The following is a 20,362-nucleotide window of genomic DNA, read 5'->3' as shown; positions in this document are numbered from 1 at the left end:
AGATATGAGATGCACAGAATGCATCATTTTGTTCTTACAGGTTTTTGACAAAAGAAAGTCTGGATGCACTGAAGGAATAAAACCAATAAACCTTCTTTGCTCCTTTCTGTAAACAGTCATTTTGCTGGTATGAAAGGAAAAGCAACCAGGGGAATAAAACTGTACATCCCTTCTTTATAAGAAGGATGACTTGTAACTTGGAAATAGTCTAGTAAGAACACTATTTCTCTTCCCTAATGAAGTTCCTTGTCCAGTATTAAAGGAAAGTAATCTTTCAGTAGCATTTCAGCCACCTCAAAGGGCAATTTAAAAAATAACTTAGGGTTGTGATGTTTAAACAAGCTTTTCCACCAATTACTTAATAGCATCCAGAGGCTTCAAGTAAGAAACAGGACCCTTCATACAAAGCAATTTATAGTAGCAATACACACAGTGAGGCAGTGGACTTGAAGGGAAGGAAAATGCTGGGGGCAAGTAGAGAGGGGAGGTAAAAACCACAAGTAAGATTAGTAAGTATATCCAGAATCTAAAAACTGGAATAAAAGCCAATGCCTTGCACCAAAGCCCTCTGGAAACACAAACATTAAAAAAATAAAAAAAAAAAGGTAGAAAAAAAAAAAAAAAAGAAGTAATTTCTTCCTTTTTCACCCCATCAGATCAGATCCAGAGATCCACAGCCCACTCTGGAGAGCTCCTGCCCTTTGCTACCCCTGTGGCAGCCTTGTGCCCTGGAGTACTCCTGTGTGGTAGGTGATGACAGCTGACAGGTACAAACTCATTTACCCCAGCACTGCCTGGCATGCCAACTCACAAGGGCTCTGTGAGCTGGAAAAGAAATCTCCCAAGAGAAGAAAGAACCTCTTGCTATTTTGCCTAGAAAAGCCTCCTCCAGAGAGTGGAGCGGTGCTGGAAGGTGCCAAGCGGCTGCAGCCGCTGTCCTCCTCAGGGCAGGGGAATGCCACGCTGCAGTGAGCTCGCTGCTCCCAGGTTCACGTGGAAGCATTCCAAGCTACTCAGCTTCTGACAGCTCTCCAACTGCTCTTCCACGCGGTATTGCTTTACATTACATTGCTTTCCCTGCCAGGAGGCACTGCTGTATTACAGTACCGTCGTCTAGCAAAATGTAAAACTGATTTTTTCACCTCCCAAATATCAACCGACTGTTGCTGCTGCAGTCACAGCTACAAGCCCTCCTCTGTGTTACACTTTCATGCTTTTGTGCATATACAAGGGATTTTAATATCTTCAGCCTCCTTCCTAACTTTCTGCCTCTTCCCTCTCTGTCCTGCTTCCCAGTCCTTTCTGTGGAGGGCGGCCATCCTCTGCTCCCAACCCAAGGTGTCACTGCTACTCGAGTTAAAAATGTCCAAGTCAGCTCATTAGGTGCACTATCAGCGACTGTAGTACTTAGAGGAAAAAGTGTGAAAAGTAACTGGAAACATTGTAGTTACTTACACTTCATTAACGAGCTCAGCTTCCTGTTAACTCAGACTTTTTAAAAAGATGCCAGCTACAGAGGTATTTTGTAACACATACACATTTTTAGGCATTTGATTCCTAATTCACTTCATTTCAGTGTGCTTTACCTACCTGTGGGCTGCAAGGCAAAACTAGTTCCCTGCACTGCAGGATAGCTAGTTTCCTTTCTAGTTTTGAACTATAAAAATAGCCATGTAATAAGAGCAAAGGTCTAGCTCTCTCTATTCTTCAGCAGTAGCCAGAAAGGGTCAAAAAGAAAAAAAAAGTGAGGGATGGCAGAGAGGGAGGAAAAGCAATGACGTAGAATACAGGCAGTCTTTTTCCTTCTTACACCCTGTGCAATTGTTAAAGATCTCCTGATCCAGAGGTTGCATCCAGGCCATCACTTTTAATAAGAACTTATCTGTCCTTCATCGATTTTTCAATCTGTTTAGACTTCTGCTATCCATAACACCCTGTGGCAATGAGTTTCACGTGGTAACTGCTGCTTGACAGAGTGCCTCCTTTTTGCCTGCTTTGAATCAATTTAGCAAACACAGGAACTGTGAAGGATCACTCCCTACTCCCCATTCATGACAATACAACACATCTGCAATTTCTGTAGTAAGTCATCTCTTCTCTATGGCAAAGATAAATCACAGGGACTGACTTTTCTTCAGACCTTTCCTAGCCCTCCACTCCCTTTGAAGGCGGTGATTAGAACTGCACAGTGCCTAAGACACTGGCACACCACAGATTTACCCAGCAGCACACTGATGGTTTCTGTTTGGTTTACCAGCTTGGGTAAACATCCAGAGTTTGTTGTTTCTTCAGGGAGTACAGCATTTCCTCCCAGCTGCCCTTTTGTCTCTCTGCAAGAACTTTCTGGGGACTCACTTCAGAGTGCTGTTAAGTAGTCTGCTGAGGTAACAGGTGACATTTTTCTTCTCCCAAGAACTGCTGCCACAGTTCTCTCAATTTTTTTACCCAATTCAAATCACTCAAAATCTCATCTTTCAAATCCCTGCCATTTTTCAAAGTCTTCCCAATAGCACAGCAGTTTGCAGTCACTCAAAGCTCATGGCTGCTTTCTTTTACCTGTACAGCCAGCAAGAAGGTCCACAAAGCAGAGAAGCAGAAAAAATGTGGTTCTCCCCAGCAAGCAGGGGGGAGCATTGTTGCATTAAAATCTATACTGACAAACCAAGGAAACTTTCTCAGTCTTGTCCCAGCCAATATCCCAGTCTAAAGAAATTTCCCAGGAGGCCCCACTTAACAGTGACTGTCCTGAAGGATCAGTCAGACTTGGCAGTGCGATGCACAAATCACTACCCTGCCTCATGAGCCCCTGCTAATCCCAAAAGATGTGCTTCACCAAACAGAGCTGTTCCATATAATTGCTTGGCTTATCTCCTCTCTCTTAGCTGAGCTACCATGGTTCCTAAAGGCCTTAAAATTAATGACAGATATGCTTGCAGATTAAAACCCCTCTACCTGTGTAGTGCTGTGTGCATCATTTGTTCACACAGCACTGCCATTCACAGTCCTCAGCTGCAGTTTCTCTGTGCTTCTTATAAGCAGCTCAAGTGCTGCTGAATTAGCAAACACTGGGAGGAAACATCAGAGCAGTTTGACCACGGTTTCAGAATTTCTGGCAGGCAGTTGTAACACGTCAGGAGAAAAATAACAAAATCCAAAGTTATAAACCAAAATACTGAATCTTAGCATACCTGACCAGAAAACTGAGCAGGTAATTTGAGTAAACACACAGTTAACAAAAGTGGCTCAGGACAGATTAACAAAATAATAGCACAGACACATTTTACTTCCATAGTTACAAACCTCTGAATTTAAATGAGGTATCTATAGAAATCACAACCTTTGTACATTGACAAAATATCTACAACTACCCACAAGCATAAAACAGTGTGCAAAAACTTCTGGAGGAATCGAGTAATCCAGTTCAGCATATTGAAACATTCCTTTTGGATATCCCATTTACTGAATATTTTGCACACAGTGCCTGCAAAAATTCACTGGGTGTGTTAAGATCTGTGAAGAAGAATCCTTTTCCTTCAGTTTCCTAAGGAAACTATGTGGGATAGAACATTTTTACTTTTGCATCCTTTTTACTCAATAGGATGAAAAATTCCACCAAATCCCTCGTTGGAGTTCTGACATAAAGGCAATTCAGAAAGTCAGCCAGAGACCTGCCCACACCCATCTCCATGACTTTCCAAGACTGGAATGAGAAAAAAATTGTGTTTAAGTTTTGTACTCAGCTTCAAATGTCAGTCACCTCTATTTTCTTGTTTGAAATATACACACACATTTATACACACATGTACAGCACCCTCATGATATTTCTTCTGAAATCCCTGCTCTGACACTTCTCATGGTACTGAATCAGATAGATGGTTCCCCAGTTAATTTACCCCCTGTATTATAAAATGCTGCCATCCCGTGAGGGATCAGAACCAGCCAGGATCTCAACCACAACAGCTTGATCACAATAAGCAGAAAAGTTATCACTGTAAAGCAGTTTGCAACGAGTGCCTTTAACACTGTGACAAGAAAGTGGAAGTTTCTTCCAAGGCACACCAAGCAGGGAAAAAAGTTTGAGTCACTTGAATCACAGAGCTAGTTCTTTGCTGTTCTCCAGAAAGGAGTGCACAAACAGGTGATGAAGCAGATCATATCTCCTGCCTTACACCTGGACACCTGTCGAGGCTTTGAGCTATGAAAAGTCAGCATGTACTGTTTGTTCACATCTCCTTTCTTTGGTAACCAACTGAGAAGCTGCATTCTTCTTCACATGAAAGTATCCAGCTCCAGTTGAACTTGTTTCAGAGAAGACCTGACTAAGGATGAGAGAATGAGGATGCCCTCCTTGAGATAAATGTTCTGGCCTCTTGTGGGCATAACTCTCCCAGCAGGAATTGACAACTGATAATGTTATCGCAAAAAATGCATTTAAGCTCAGTTCTGTTAATAAGGTTCTCTCCTAGTTGAAAAGGATCCCTGTTCACCTGGTATTTTCCACATTTATCCTGCAATTGCTCCAGAAGCAGAACTACTACTAGTAAGGAAAAGCCACCCATAGTAAGGGAATGGACTCTGCTTCTAAGCCTCAGAAAAGGGATAATAGCTGAATTGACTTTGCAATTTGAGAAGGATATTTCTTATCATCTAGGACATTTGCATGAAACAGCTTCTCCAGCTCTTGGTTTAATGAATAAAGGAATCAAATCTTTCAATACATATTGTAAATAACCACAAAGATTTGCCATCATGGCTCTCTCTCCATATCCACCATTTACAAATAAAGATTTCTCAAGTGATCAACTGGGAGAACTGAAGTGGGCAAACGCAACGTGTAGCCAAATTGAATCATCAAGGAAAAATTTGGACAACACAATGTTGAAAGTCTTGGGGCAGTTTGCAGTGGCTTCGCTATGTTCAGTTTTTCCTTAAACAAATGTTTTTCTAGCAAGCCAGTAATTTTCCTGTTGTATCAAATTCTTTGATACCTACTTGGAAGAAAATTTACTTGATCCATGAACATTTGCATGGCTTATTTAAGCTGTAAAAAAAATTCAAGTGAAGAGATGAAGAAACTTGCCCAAAGTGAAAATGGCAATTGCAGAGTTAAGGAGGGACCCCCATCCTCACTGCCCTATATCATCTTCCTCCTGTCATTCTGCAGCTACAGGAAAGCACAGGCAGGAGGCCCTCACCTGAAGGACAATGGTGATGTGCCTTCAACCACCTGAGCTGTGCTCCCAGTCTGTAGCAGAATTACCACATGCATCGCTTCTCAGGGAGGAGAGCTACACCCCAGGATCCATCCACAGGGTTAGACAGAAAGTAGTATCCAAGGTACCTATCATGGTAACAACTAAATGCAAGTATCAGAGCACTTTACAGACAAAAAGGGCTTTCCCCCAGGCTGTTTAAAATTTGCATGTTCCTGTGTAGCACTGAAGATAGCAGCAATGGTGATTCATTAAGATAATGATTTAAGTAGGAGGCTTAAGAAAGTAGGGGTGGATTAACATCCAGAGGGCTGCAGTTGGAGCTTCTCCACTCCAGGCTGCCACCTTCCCTTTTAAGGGAACAGATGAATTCCAAAAGTCAAGAGAACTATGAATTAACAGCAGCTCTATCATAACTACAATGTGCTGAAGCACAAGAGTGCTACCTCTGCTCTGGCCCATTCTCCTTGGCAAGGACAAGCACAAAATTTTATGCTGCAGGAAAATTTTCATGGCATTTTAAATTACTGGTGGTTATCAAATACTGGATTTCCCTTTCCTTGATTGGTTTGTTAATGTAGGTTCTCCTCAAAAGAAAGGAATTGCGTGAGTTTCTTTTAAACCAATTTTCATCCGCCTTAAAAACAATACACATGTTCTTCCAACCAATTGTCTTTCCCCACTATTGAATAATCAGATGGGGTTGATAAATTGATTGCTCCCACATAATGATGTAAATATACACATTGGGAAAAAGCACACAAGTCCCTTCCACACCCCAACATTTAATCAAATTATGATCAGTTACGGGTTGAGACATGCATTCTGTCCGTAACACCAGGCTTATGTTCAGACAGTAACAGGAGGCTCAGACTTCATCCCTGCTAAGACAGAGGCCTTTGTACCATGATTTTCATATTTACTTTCACTTTGCCTTTTAGAGAGATGCACAGGCAGCCAGTTGAGCTATTCTGCTGCTCACTTGGAATGGCTGCAATAGGGCATCCCGGTGTGTATTGCCCACTCACCGCTAGCTGTGCTTGGTCTGAACGTCTTCTAGGCACTCTATCCCATGCTGATTCAGAACAGAATAGCTTCCTGGAATGTAATTATAGAAACAGTGAGGGTTTGTCTTAAAAAGGGATTATTCCAGAACAGCTATTCCTTATTAACTATTCCAAATTGCCTCTTTCATTAGGATGATGAAGTTGACTGAGAATAACTCTTCCGTTCAATTTGTAACTTACCTTGGTCTCAATCAATGACCCTGTTTAGATGACCATCACACACCTGTAACAGCAGCTTCACCAACAGAAACAGACTCACAGTTGCAATGAAGGTAGAGCAGCTGCATGGCACATCTCATGTGTCAAAACATGAGTTTGTTTTAAGTTGGGCAGATAACAGGATCCGGAAATACGTTTAAAAAACCAGTTGTTTCAGTCACAGATCTCAGCAGTACTGCCTGTGACATTTTATACTTTACACGCCTTAAGATCTGCTTTGTTCAAACTTGGTTTATTCCTTAGGTATATGAAGATATGAACAGCAGGGAAATTTTGAGTTCTGGAACTTCTTTGTTTATTAAGTTCTTAGCTTGCAAGATTTCTCATCCAAAAGGGCTGAGAAAGTACCTGGCACATCTTCGGTGCTTATTGAATACATTAAATAAATCAAATGTTTTATGATAAAATTCCACTCCCCCACACCAAACAGATGTAAGTGCAAGTCAAGGAGGCTTGAAAAATTGCACTAAAATTGATTTTGCTCCAGTTTTCCCCAAAGGAAAAAATTTGAGCATGGGTTGAGACAAAAACACGGAAAATTTAAGCTATCATGAACAACTGAAAAGAGAAATGGAGAAAAGACAGAAGCCAAAACTAAATTTCACATTCAGCATGTATAATTTATATTCTCTCCAGTGTTCTACATGAGAGGCATTCCTGAACTCACACGTAAAGTGGGAGTATTTTTTCTTGGGCTCACCATACTTCTAGAGAAAAATGCAAGATACCTTAATGCTGGTGTTTCCTGCCAACTCAGGGGAAATCACAAACCACAGAGATCCTGAGAGGATAGAAGAGACAGGACCCAACACAGCTCAGGATATTGGTACCAAAAGGATCCTGTGTCAATAAAATCTGCCATAACTTGATCACAGTATCAATCTTTCAGCCTCCTTTTGCATACAGGCAATCTTAATACATGTATGTAATATTTTATAAACAGCTTTTATGGGTTCTTTTCCCCATAGGAGAAAAAGTTAAGAGAGAGATGATAGAAAGTGGTAATGGCAAATATAAATATATGCAAATCAAAGCAGAGAAAAAATGAAAAAAAAAAAAAAAAAGGAATAGAAACTGAAACCACTTCCAGTCTCTCCCTCCAATAATTTTCACACTCTCATGGTCTCTGGAACCACTTCACAGTAACCCAAAAAATGTTCACCTACTTCCACAGCACTAAGAAACAAACAGTGAAATACGAACAAAGAAGCTCCCACCTAGGATGACCAATGTAATCCCCTGAGAGCACATTGTGAGGGGAAAACCTTATCATGAAAGCAGAAGAAAAACAAACACACACAGCTCCACTACTGTGCACCATTAGCATCCTCCCCACTTTCTATACACATCCAGTATCAGGAGATTTATATTCAGGCCAAAAGCTCATGCTGGCAGGAGAGGAAAGTACTTTGGAGAAGAGAGGGGAAGGGGAAAAAAGGCCTACAGTTTCTTGGCTTGTGATCAGCAGGCTGGATGCATTCTGTGGAACTAGGCCAAAGCATTGGTTATTATATTCAAGAGAACATCTGAATCCCAGCTCAAGGGAGCCGAGTTTGCGGCTCTCATTTATGCTGTATATCAATTGAATATCAAACCACATTTTCCGCCTTCTGAATAATAAAGCTTAATAGTTTGAGACTCCCATATGGTCTATTGTTAAAATATTTCCAAACACTGGCTGCTGTTTTATTTCTGAAGATTTCTCTTTCCTCTTCAAGCTTTACTTGCTTAAAAGATACTTGTAGCAAAAACTAAATATATTAATCTTTCAAATATTTCCAGAGTTTGAACTAGGGCTAGAAAATGAGGGGATAAGGAAAAGAAAATACATTTTGAAATTAGATTTTTTATTTTTAATGTCACATGCAAATGTTTGTTCCAGGCAGAAGCAGCTGGTGCCACCAGGCTCTGCTGTTCAGAACAGGGGGTGCAGAAGCTTTCAGAAGCCATGAGTTGCTCTAACAAAGGAGGGACCACACAGACTCAAGCCATTCACAAAAGGACCCAGGCCGATTATTTGACTATTACAACAAGGAAGCTTGGCCAGTAACGTAGGCAATAAATACTGGAGAAACCTGTTCTGTGCATAACCCAGGTTTGTCTTTTCACAAGTCCTGCTCTCTAATTAGCTACTCATTCCTCGAGGGCACTGCTGATGGATGGAGTGTATCAATTTGGTATATTTATTTTTAAAAGTCAAGAAACTTGCTAAATAATAAAATCTTAAGCATAATAAACACTCTGCAGTGTCAGGAACAGTCACTAGAGCTCCTTCCTTCCCAGTCCTACCAGAGAAGAGTATCCCTGTGCTTTCTACTTTGCACAAAAAGACTCAGTGGCAGAGAATGTAACTCACAAGGGCTGCAGTGCCCTGCTCAGAGCCACAATGAGAATTCAGAAGTGCTCAGCTTTTGATCCTGCACTCACCCCCTGTTCCATTTGCACAGGAGGACCCACCTGCTCTTCAAGCAGAAGTGACACCCTGCAGCACTGCCTGGTTGTGCATTGGTGTGACCCCCCAGCTCCACCTCACCCAGCCCCTGACCTCTCCAAGGAGTTCCTTCTGCGCTCTGGGACAGGAGCTCTTGGTGTGGCACCTTCCCACACATCTGCTGGACACTCAGCCAAGCACAGGGTGCTGAGCCAGGCACAGCTAGCAGTGTAACAGCACAAAAAGAGAACAGTCCAGGGAACCAAGTAGAAACTTCTGCTCTCTCCTCCTAATCTTTTGTTCTAGCCCTCATTGCTGTTTCTCATTCCTGTCTCCTACTTCCCTCCTCCTGCCAGTGTGTTCCACTCCCCTCCACGGCCTATCTGCCCCTCCATCACCTGCTCTGCCCCAATGTACAAGGCTTCAGAGTCAGTTGTCCCAACCCTGAAACTGGTTGCTCTTACTCACCAGCTGCCTCCTCCCCAGAAAGGAAGAAATTCCAGTATTTCAACATTTGCTCTGATCCCAATTTGGGCAGAAAAACTGAAATTAGAGACTATGTAGAACGGAAGTTCACAAGTTTAAAAAGAAAGGAACAAGAAAAAAAAAAAAAAAGAAAAAAAAAAAGAAAAAAAAGAAAGAAACCTATTTGTGAACACCAGGTACATTTTGTGTCATTTGAAATGGAATATTTTACATTACTGAAACCAAGGTTAGTTCATTTTGGTTTGGTGACCTGACCTGAGAAATTTTGTTCTGAGTCAGTACAATGTTGAGCTGCTTTTCTTCCCACACTGTTGCACTGCCTCAGTCACTGCAGCTTGGCAGCCTGGTAACCCTGTCCCCAGTTCTGAGTGAGACTCCTGTGCTGGAAGACAGCTCCCAAGGCACACACTGAGGTCTCCTGTGGCACAGCATGGCCCCTGGGAGACCTCTGCTGCCATAGGGGATGGCCAGGGCCCTTGGAGTCCAGCAGAATAGGTACCTCAGTCAACAACTCTCTGAGCGCTCAAGGATGACCTGGAGTCCAGTGCAATGTTTTGAACCAATCCCAAGTGAAACCTTTTAGATCAGTTAGAGAAAAGCAAAGAGGTATTCCCATTCAGCAGCAGAGACATGTCAATGTAACATTTCTGGTAAAAACTAGTTTATTAATTTAACGGGTGACCAGAAAGCTATCACTGGGGTTTTCTAGGAGAAAAACAATGTTTCCATTTTAAAGAAACTACACTGTTTAAAATGGCTTAAAAATAATATCATGAACAAATCTCACTCCTGCAGAAACTTCCTCAGTAGGGAACTTAAATAATTGCAATATCAGCACCCTTCTGCCTCCTGCACAGCTCCTGGCATGACCTAAGGACTGTAGGATTTAGTTCATCAGCCGAGTTTAATGACTAGTTTTGAGTCTGACAAGTATTGAACCAGGGGGTTTGCAACAGATGTCTGAACGGTCAATACCTTGTTGCTTCGAGCCAAGGCACAGGAACAGCTTATATGAGAGCTGGGTAGAAACAACTGCTGGTGGAGCTGCTGAAGGCTCTGAGTTCTGCCCCAAACATTAGGGGTGCCACCCACTCATGCTCAGCAACCAGCTCTTAAAACAAGTGGAGAGGACTCCGAGGGAAGATTAGTATGCACTCACAGAAAGTTATTTTAGTAGTTTTCCTGTAGACTCTATAAAGCAGCTGTTGTAGTGTGTGTTCTTCCCCCAGGTCTGCATATCTGAGAGAAGGCAGAGTGTGTATGGATGGATTTGATTTATTCTTGAAAAAAAAATGAAAAGGAGAGACACTTAGCCTGTAGTTTCAGTGTTGGAAACTGCAATAAACCTCTCTTTTTAAACCCCATAACCTTGTGACTGTTTTATAGTTATAAGGAATCATAACCAGAGAAAGATTTAGCCTAACAGTGATCTGCCCTCAAAGACATTAATCTGTCACATCTAATAGAAGAGGAATAAGGAGACAAACCTTTCCTCTAAGTAATTCAAACAGATGGTGTATGGCTTTGGTGGGAACTTACTGTAAGTTGCCCCTGTAACAAGGGTAAATTTGGAAATGCTGCACACCCAAAGATGCTATTTACAAGTCAGTGTGAGAAATATCTCTGCACGATTTCCTTGTGTTTTAAAACCTGAATTCTCTACAACCGTATCTCACCGCTTTTGTGGTTGACACATTCAACCAGCTTTCCACCCACTTTTTCACCCCCTTTTTGCCAGCAAGATCAAGTCTCTGTTGTTTGCAATTTTTAACTCTTCTCAAAGTAATTTTTTACTTTTGAGGGATTAACAGAAGATAATTAAGTGCATCATGCCAACATGATAAAGTACAGTTTTCTACCGGTATTTGAAATACAATTTTCTTTGTCTGGGCTTATAGCAGATTCTTTCTTACCCTGCAAAGTACACCAAAGTCTTCAGTTTAGTTTCTCTTTCTTTCCTTTTTCATACCCTTTATAGAAAGTTATTTATTTTCTCTCCTTCTCTCCTCCCCAGCCTCAACCCCCAATTTTTCTTTTCTAGTTTTATCATACAGCTTCTCTTCCCTGCTTCTCCAGACTCACAGGAAGAAGCATTACTTGATCACCTTACTCCAGGTTCCTGACTCTCTTCCAGAGGAGCAACAATTGGCTCCTGGGACAATTTGCTCGGTTTCCTCTCTTGGAAGACAGCCAAGGCTTACTCAATTCTCTCTTCCCCAGGTCTGCCACTCAGCCCACTAACCCATCCCCATTTTCTACCCACACTGAACAAGACATAAGGTCTCCAAACTTGTCTGGAGAGCTTAGTCCCAAATTCAGCTCATTGTCCTATAAGAGACCAGACATGAAACCAATACCAATGCTTAAGAGTTACCATGATATCTCAAAGCAGGTGAAGACCATTATTGTCAGATTCCTAGCATGCAACAAAGGCTGATAGGGAGCACTCAAAGATATGGGGTAGCAAGAGACCAAATTCACTTGCAGTGACAGTCCAGGGGAGTATACTGAACTCAATCTGGTTTTCCAGACTGGTCAGGGGAGGATTGGTATTAGAGGACCTGAGGGTAATCCCCAGATTACCCTTCCCCACGCTCACAGGGAGCAAATGTCACTTTGCATGGTGAAGCATGCCAGCTCGGGAGCATGCTCTGTGTTTCATGTTAATGAGTATTCCTGTGGAACCAAACTTCCTTCCCTCCCTAATTTTTATATAATTAAGGATCAGAAAGAGGGTTTTGTTTCAGCCTACATCAGTGACAGACAACAGCACTACAGAATAACAGCAAAGGGAGAGAATGAAGAAAAAAAAAAATGCAGGTGGTAGACACTTACTGCTCTGGCCACTGCATGAAATGAAGGCTTGAGTGCACATTTTTGCCTGATTGCATAGCTGTCTCTGCTGCCCATCTAATCTGCTTAGAAAACTGGTTTTGAAGGATATGGCTCAGACATACCACTCGCATGGGGAGGGGGGAATGATGAGGGGAGAAAAAAAAAAGTGCTGCAGCTGCAAAAGATAAAATAGAGACAACTAATTTTCTCAGAGCTTGCAACACAACCTCTCCCCCTCCTCCACATGCAGTCACTGCACTGGCAGGATAAGCTGGAGATTCTCCAGCGTAAGCAAAGAAGGCACAATGAGGTGTGCAGGCCCTTCTCCACACCGCTCCCCACAGGCCTTGGGGGTTCCACAGAAAGCGGAGGCTGACAGCCCTGCTCACAGGGAGGGGGACATTCCTCCGCCCGCTTCTTTCCATTGCATTCCCATTTTCCAGAGGGGACGTGAGAAACACACAGTGCTGGATGTTATGCTGAGACAATAATGAGCGTAAGAGAGCTGCAGACTCCTGCTGTACCAATTGGTGGCTGGGTTCTGAACTCTCATTGTGTGATCCGATTTCTCCTGTCATTCAAGCCATTTTGCAAACTCCAAGCATACGTTCATTTAAGCCATGTGTCCTGAAATCTAAACAGCTGAAGGGGACAGGGAGAAAGGGGTAGGGAGAGAGGAGAGCCACTGGATTTCTGGTGACAGTGTCTAAAATACACATTTGCACAAGGAAGTCTCGCTTTAGATCGTCACTTAGCAAAACAACTACAGCTGCTGACATGCAAGAGGTACAGTTTCAAGTGACCATCAGACATAAAATAGGCCAAATAAATTACTGCAGTCTAAAGGGAGTGGGTGTGTGTGCTCTCACAAATGTAACAGAGATAACAAATGGATTACCACTGGGTGACCCAATGTCAAGATTAGCAGCCCCAGTTCTCATTTCAGTTACACCATAGCAATGACATTACCCAAGATCTAGCAGAAGCGAAACTGAAATCAGAGTCCAACCCAGGATGTCAGGAAGGCAGCTGCTTTAGTATTTTAATGCCTAGAATTTTAACCCAGTTTGCTTTGTTTCAAGAGCCTCTGGCAGAAGGAGCAGCAGCCTTTGCCAGCTGCCACGTGATCTGCAAGGATGTTTTTTAAATGGATGATTTTTTTTTTTTTTTTTGAGGTGGGGTTTTGGGAGGGGAAGTAGGGGTTGTTAGTGATAGAGGTAGATAGAAGTATTTTGGTAGATGATAAGTATTTTGGCATATTTTGTCCCTTTCCTCGAAGGTATTTTGTCCGTTGTTACCATGCTGTGCCCATACATAGTTACCCTCTCCTCTGCACTCTCCTACACATATACCCATGTTTTCTTTTAAAGCATCAAGAAGCTCAGTTCTGGCCTTTGTGAGGTCTTTGAGGAGACATTGTGTGAGTGGTTACTCCATCACTTAAGTAAAATACAAGCGTTTTTTTACATATATAAAAATAATTTTAAGCTTTCCAAATATTAACTGCTTATGGAAATTAAACATCTGCTAACAATAAACTCCCCAAACAAATGAGAAGATAGTTTCAGTCTGACTGAAATGCCTTTCCTTGCTAATTGCTAAGAATACTATTTTCTTGTCTTTTACAATGGCAATTTCATTAGTTTCCAATTATCCCAATATTTTAGTCCTTTCTTTTTCACAACAGAATGAAAAAGGTCCAATTCTCATCTCCAGCACAACTTTCAGAGTCCTGCAAAACCAAGTGAGATACTGGCAATTACGACGAGCCACAAAAAACCCTCAGGGCAGAGACTGACTACGTGGGTTGCAGAGTCCACCTGCACACCTTTTCTTACCACATCGCCCACAGTCCCCTCCGAGTCTGCCGAGTTTTCACAAGTATCTACTACAGACTACACCCGACTGTGGCAACTGGGTGCTGGAAGTGCAAAGAGGAGCTGAAATGCTGATAACCCACGCGAATACTTAGAATAGCAGATGCCAGGGGGAGAGAAGGGGGCCACCAGCTGAATTTGCATCACACAAGGAAATAAGTCAGTTGGGCAGAAGCCCCATATGGCTGCTTGGGAATGCAGAGCTAAAAGGGCTTTCACTGCTTGGAGAACTGCAGATCTCTTCCAGCTTCTCATCTCACTCTCTGCAACTTGGTGCAGAAGCACACAGAAAAGATTTCAAAACCTCACAGTACTTCTTACCATACAAGAAAAGCAACTAGTCCTTTGCATGACTATGTTTTCTGCATTTAAGAATCAAAAAGCACTTAGCTACAGTACTTGCCCTATATACACCTAAGGGACGAAAAGCCCAGCCTAGTTTGCTCGAGGTCAAATAGCAAGTTCAGCAGCAAGAGATGACAAGGGCTCAGGTACATCCAAATCTCATTCAACTGTTGTACCCATTAGACTGAAGAGACATTAAACACCCTCATGGCGTCAAGAATGAGTAATGTGCTCCCAGGTCAGCTTGTGATAGAGAACTGGGAACTCACACATCTCCTTCCTCTTGTCTCCCATTCCAGTATTGTTGCAAAGTCCACGTGATGAGATTTTCCTAATCAGCAATTAAATAGTTAATGCTTCTATTACAGCAGATGGAACAGGAGTTGCTGCAGGGAAGGTATGCAGAGGCAAGGAGGAGAAAAGACACAGCAAGGAGGAAAAAACAGAGAAACAATCCTAAAAGAAAAGCAGTTTCCCCACTAAAATGAGTGATTACTTGACTAGACAACATAACCCCTAAGACTTTGTCTAGACTAGGATAAAATGCTATATTGTTGAAGGTGTTTGAGAGGTATAGTGTAGGTAAGGCTTGTGGCCTTTGAGGATGTGGTAGCCAAGGAAGAGACTAATTAGGACATGTTCACTAACATGTCTTAATGTTCCATGTTTAAATCCTTGCCCAAGGACTCAAGGCTATGCAAAGCAAAGGTCTCTGATGCTGTTCTAATGACTGTAAAAGCAAAGCTATGACAGTGCAAAAAATCAGAATGGTGAGGAATTGCTGAAGTCTCACATCCCCCATTTTTCTTATGTTCATTGAATGCCTGGGAACATTTGCATCTTAAAATATTCACCAGCATTATACCAGACAACCTACTATGACATTTTTCCTCTAAAAATCTAATCAAAGGCCTAAATGCCAATAGTAAAAGAGACCACAGGCTAACAGACTACACACCTACAAAACTTAGCCATTTGCCTCAGTGTTTGCACAGATTTTGGAAGGCAGGGTGAGAGAAAAAGACAGGACTATGAAGAGTGTGCCCAAGGCTTCAGCAAAACCATCATTTCAATAATCCATTACCAGATTTGTAATTAAAATTAAATCCCACCTCACTAGGGCAGCCAGATGCACCCACAAAGACCTTGTTCTGAGAGTTGTTACTCTAAATACCAGAAGAATCACAAATGCTGTAGCTTCTTCTTAACCCTTCCAGCATTATTTCAGGAACCACCTGTCAGTTTGAAAGAATGATCGTTTTTCTCCCAGCTCGTTGCAGGCTCTAGGTGTGCCCCTAACCAAATAGGCTTACCACTTAAAAGCTTAATTGTACCTGTGGCTTAAACCTTATCCCAGACAGCACTCGGGAGCATTTGGATTTGGGTGTTTCAGGTGTGAGGCTGGGGCCTGCATTCACAAGCAGAGCTAGACGAGTCAGAGTAGGAGCCCCTGGTAAAAGTAGGCAGTACACTGGGGAGCAGGGGATGAGGAAGAAAGAAGCGCTTTTCCCATTTTGATCACATTTAACTGTATTTACATTTCCACAGCTGGGCTTGAGTAATGTCCATCACCTTGTTTGTGACTGAGGACAGGTTTCAGAGTCTCGGATTTCTTTTCCACAACAAAAAGATCAAAGTTTGAGCCACTTGTGCAACTTAGGTGTTTACAGTGAACTGGTCTAATCGCATGGCAAGCCCTCCCTCCCGTTATCAGTCTCACACTGAGCCAAGCTCCTTCATTCCATAAGCACCAGGGAGGACTGAGAAGAGAGGGCCCACGTCTGGTGTGGATTATAACCCACCATCCCTTCTCTCTACTCTAACATGGGAACTAAAATACAGTGTGCATGGGAAGGGTTTAACATGTTCAAATAAATATTCACTTGGTCTGTGGTCTGCAGGGCTGACAAAGCATTTCCAGGTTGTATTTTTAAAGAAGCTTTCTAAAAAGCAAGCAAGCAAGCACTGTGTGAAGAACCAGAATGAAAGAGAAGGCTTCCTTCACTCATCTTCTCAGTATCGCCTATGTAGCACAGGCTCATCGTGTATCTTATTGTCAAAGGAAACCTGTGCTGCCTTGTCCAAAGCTACTGGTAAAAGAAAGATAAAGAAATACGGCACAGTAGAAGTCCATGCTGCCACATTCCTAATCTCACTTTGTCTCATGCAAAGGACACATAGACTTTCTGGGTTTTCGTTTTATAAGCTATGAAGTGGAGCTAAATTTTAAGGTTTTGTGACATGGTTTTTAATTAATAATTGCAAAGCACATCTTCAGAAGAAAGGTATCCTATAAATATTAATGAGTTCAGACTACTGGCAGTATGCATGTCTCTTAGGAATCATAAGCACCATGGATGGATCAAAGAGGACATGTAGATCTAAGAGACAGAGTAGTGGGAGTAGTCTCTGTCTTTAACTGTATTTTAAAGTAGATCCTCAAAACTGTTGTGGATATGCCCTATCAAGTTACAGCAGCTTTCAATTAAAATGACATTTTATCCTTAGGCAAAATTCCACCGTGTACCTTTTAATATTAGCAGGGCACATTTTCACTCATGTAGATATTTCTTCTACATACATGCATGACTAGATCTTTGTAAATAGGGGTCAAACCAACTGGGAAATAGAGATTTTACCTTCATTTTCATCAAAATAAATACTCCTTACCTAGTTACATTGCTGAAAAACTTCCAGCTCCACTGCAGTGTCGTGGCAAGAAGTAGGATGAGGATGTGGCAGCTGTTTACCTCGCGGTACCCGTAGCTGTACTCAGGCAGCACTTCAGACACGGAGCTGTCCTTTGAATGAATATGGCAGAAAATGCCGCACGGTGAAGGCGCTGCTTCTGTTCCCCTGAGCAGGGGCAGCACAAATCGTGGCTACGGCCACTGCAGGGAGAGGTGCGAGCCCCTCCGGGGGCTGTGTGCGGGCATGTCGGTGCAGCGAGGGAGCAGCAGCAGCGCGGCCTCCGGAGCCGGCTGCCCTGCTGGGCAGGCACGCTGGGGAGGAGGCTCGCAGCCTCCTCAGGAATGCGGGATGGCCGCAGGCCTCAGCAGTGTTTTCCAAAGAGGTGCTTATGTTTGTTTCTCTTAGGGTCCAGCGAGCCTGTGCTTTTTTGTTGTTGGGGGTGGTGGTGGGGAATGAGGGAGAGTTGCCTTGTTGGGGTTTTTAAAACTACATTAGAAGACAACAGGGAGCAGGGGGCAAAGGTATTTCTTTGCCTGAGGAAAATTCAGTTCTATCAGCTGCCTTCCTACCTTTCTCCAGCTGTAAGTCACCATGGACAGCTTTCTGCTTACTTCTCTGCAGCCAGGCATCATAAATGCTTTGTGAGCCTGACACGTGGCCAGCCAGGGGGTCTACAGCAACTTGCCTCCAGTGTGGGGCTGCATTTCATTTCCTCAGCGGAGTCAGCCCAATGGCCCTGTGTGCTGCTCACCTCAGGCACATTTCCGTAAGCTCTGCTCTCTGCAGTTGCTGCAAAGGTAGTGCTGTAGCTGCCTCTGGTTTTGTCTACGCTGGAGCAACTGGGACTGATTGCTTCGTGCTGGTAGCAAAATGGGGTGGTGTAGGCACACTCAGTGCTTGTAATTGTGTCCCTGAGCTGCTCAGAGGGAGCACAGCAGAGATGGCATTAAGATGGCCTTACCGCTTTGGCCAAAGAGGTTGGAATTTGGAAGGTGCTCAGAATAAGTAACACCTCGATAATTCAGGAAAAAAATTCCTCAGAAATTAATTTCCCGCTGCGTTGCCAATAAAAGATGGGGTGTTCACAACCCAGTGGGTGGTGTCCAAAACAATGGTCTAATAATAACTTGGATCTACTTGCTGTGCTCAGTGCTGAAAGATATGATAGAAAACCTAACTGTGTTTTGATACCAAATAACATAAATCTGGACACCATGCCAACAATTTTTAGACAAGGAACCATGAACCCTAACCAGAGAGATTGGGAGGTTAATTTCTACCCCGACCACACCAGGGAATTTTACACCTCTGTATGAATAATGTTTTCATAGCAAACCCAGGCATCAGTCCTAGCAAATACCTCTCTGTAAACTCTAGCCCAAAAGAATCACTTTGGAAAAGGTCATACCACCTCCTGTTCCCAGAATTAAGTTAATTAGCACTTGTCCCTCTCTGTATAAGGTCAGGGATCCTCCCACAAAGAAGGTACACAACCAGATTGTTAAAAGATGTACATATGCCCTCTTGAGTAAACAGGGTTCTTTGTAGTATCACTAAGATTCCCTCTGGCCATCCCTGTAGAAGTCCCAATTGGAAGATCAGTGCAATCAGTGCTTTGCCAGGTACAAGAAGCCCAGTGCACACCAACAGGAGTGCTGATATTTTACTACTAGGTAGCGATCTCTCTCCATCTGGGTGATTTTTATTAGGTTCAGCATCAGCCTTCATGTAGAATGAAATATCTGAACTATGGGTATATTTTCTCATTGAAGTTGAAAGATTTGCAATGCATTTTTCCCTCTGACACAATTTATCCTTATTTCTTCTTATTTCATCCAGGTATTTGTGATATATATATAGATTATGGAAGTATTTTACTTCTCCTCCATGTGACCACCTACATGCATTGACAGAAAGCAAATCCAGGTAAGACCTGCTATCAGTTATGGCTGGGTGCAACTGAAGTTTGATCAGCAATGAAGGTCAACACACTGTTCTGTATTTTCTGTCCACAAAAATGTTACACAGTGCATTTACTGAAAGAGGTTTAAAAATAGCCTAGCCCACACGGTTCTTGGGCACAGAAATATTGTCAAAGGTTGCCTGCCACAGATCTCAATTGCTGATTTACAGCAGTAGTTTAGGAACAGAAACCCAGACCCAAGTGTTTAATTACCAGCATGCCCATTCTAATCTAACACAGCACAAACTGTGTAGGATGCTAAACCCCCCTTTCTGTCAGCCAGCCATGGCTGCTTGCTCTGAGCACAGCCTCGAACCTGCTAAGCAAGAAAGGATTACACCAAGGATGACAGGCTCCAGTTCCCCAGAGAGAGCACTCCTTCGCAGGCCCATAAAAAAAGGGTTCAGAGACTATTTGTGTCAACTCCCTAAACCACAGACCACAACTAGCCCTCCCTCTGAAGCACTTGCATGCTGCTCCTTGCAAAGCTGGAGCAAGATATGTTGGCATCCAGATCACCGCCTTTGGGGGCCCACCCATCACTCTTGGTCTCCTTCCATCCCTTATCACAGACTTGCAGACCCTCTCCCTGGGCAGCAGCAGAAACTGGGGTGTATTTGCCTCCAGGTTTGGCACTCTTCTGTTTCACCGTCTCCCTGTTCTTCTGACCCAGGGTGCAGCCTGCCCACCCCACTGGGTCCTCTGATACCAAGAGGGACATAATATGTGGAGAATCACAAGTAAGAAATGTGAAACTTGCAATTCTGGCATTTGAAACAAAAGGGGATTTAGGATGCGCTTGGCATTTCAGTTTTACAGTTTAAAATAAACAAGGCAAAACTGAACTAAGGCAAAACTAGAAAAGGAATGGCTTATGGGCAGCTCAGACTTGTCCTAGACTTTCAAGCCAGTCATTTCCCATAAATACTCATAATTTCAAACATAAGAAAGGGGGAGAGGAGACAAAACAAACTGAGTCAACTGCTTACTGCCTTTCTGATTCAGACTCCTCAGCAGATGTAGGACAGAAATTCTTCTAGGAAAAAGTTCCTTTTTATGTATCTGGGACGGCCCCCAAAATTTTTACCAGAGGGGAAGAAGAGGACAAGAACTAAACTGCGAACTTGTCCGCACCCTAGCAGGAATTCACCCATTTTTCAGCTCCCACAGGTATCATTAGCATGCTACTGAGAGCAGAAAAAAAAGCAGCTAAGATCAAACACGAGCTAGTAACA

The 20,362-nt window shown here is 42.9% G+C and overlaps 1 protein-coding gene across 7 annotated transcripts in view; it reads right to left on the bottom strand.

Moving 5' to 3' along the window:
- Positions 1-20,362, bottom strand: part of HIC2 (HIC ZBTB transcriptional repressor 2) — a 72,134-nt gene that overhangs the window by 25,940 nt on the left and 25,832 nt on the right. Inside the window, exons 1-2 of one of the 7 annotated variants that reach the window (XM_086856348.1) lie at positions 17,144-18,005; positions 6,242-6,311 (exon numbers count right to left, since the gene is read on the bottom strand). The exons of 4 other annotated variants lie outside the window; for them this stretch is intronic. The gene's annotated coding sequence lies outside the window, so the exon portion shown is untranslated. Of the gene's footprint in view, positions 1-6,241; positions 6,415-9,398; positions 9,504-17,143; positions 18,006-20,362 lie in introns of those variants that run through there. 2 more of the 7 variants (XM_086856356.1, XM_086856355.1) reach the window with 2 other exon arrangements.

Source organism: Cyanistes caeruleus, chromosome 18 (genome assembly GCF_971803275.1).
Source record: "Cyanistes caeruleus chromosome 18, bCyaCae1.hap1.1, whole genome shotgun sequence".
Taxonomy (NCBI): Eukaryota; Metazoa; Chordata; class Aves; order Passeriformes; family Paridae; genus Cyanistes; species Cyanistes caeruleus.
The sequence above is the reverse complement of the archived record's forward strand: the minus strand, read 5'-3'. Positions and strand labels throughout refer to the sequence as shown.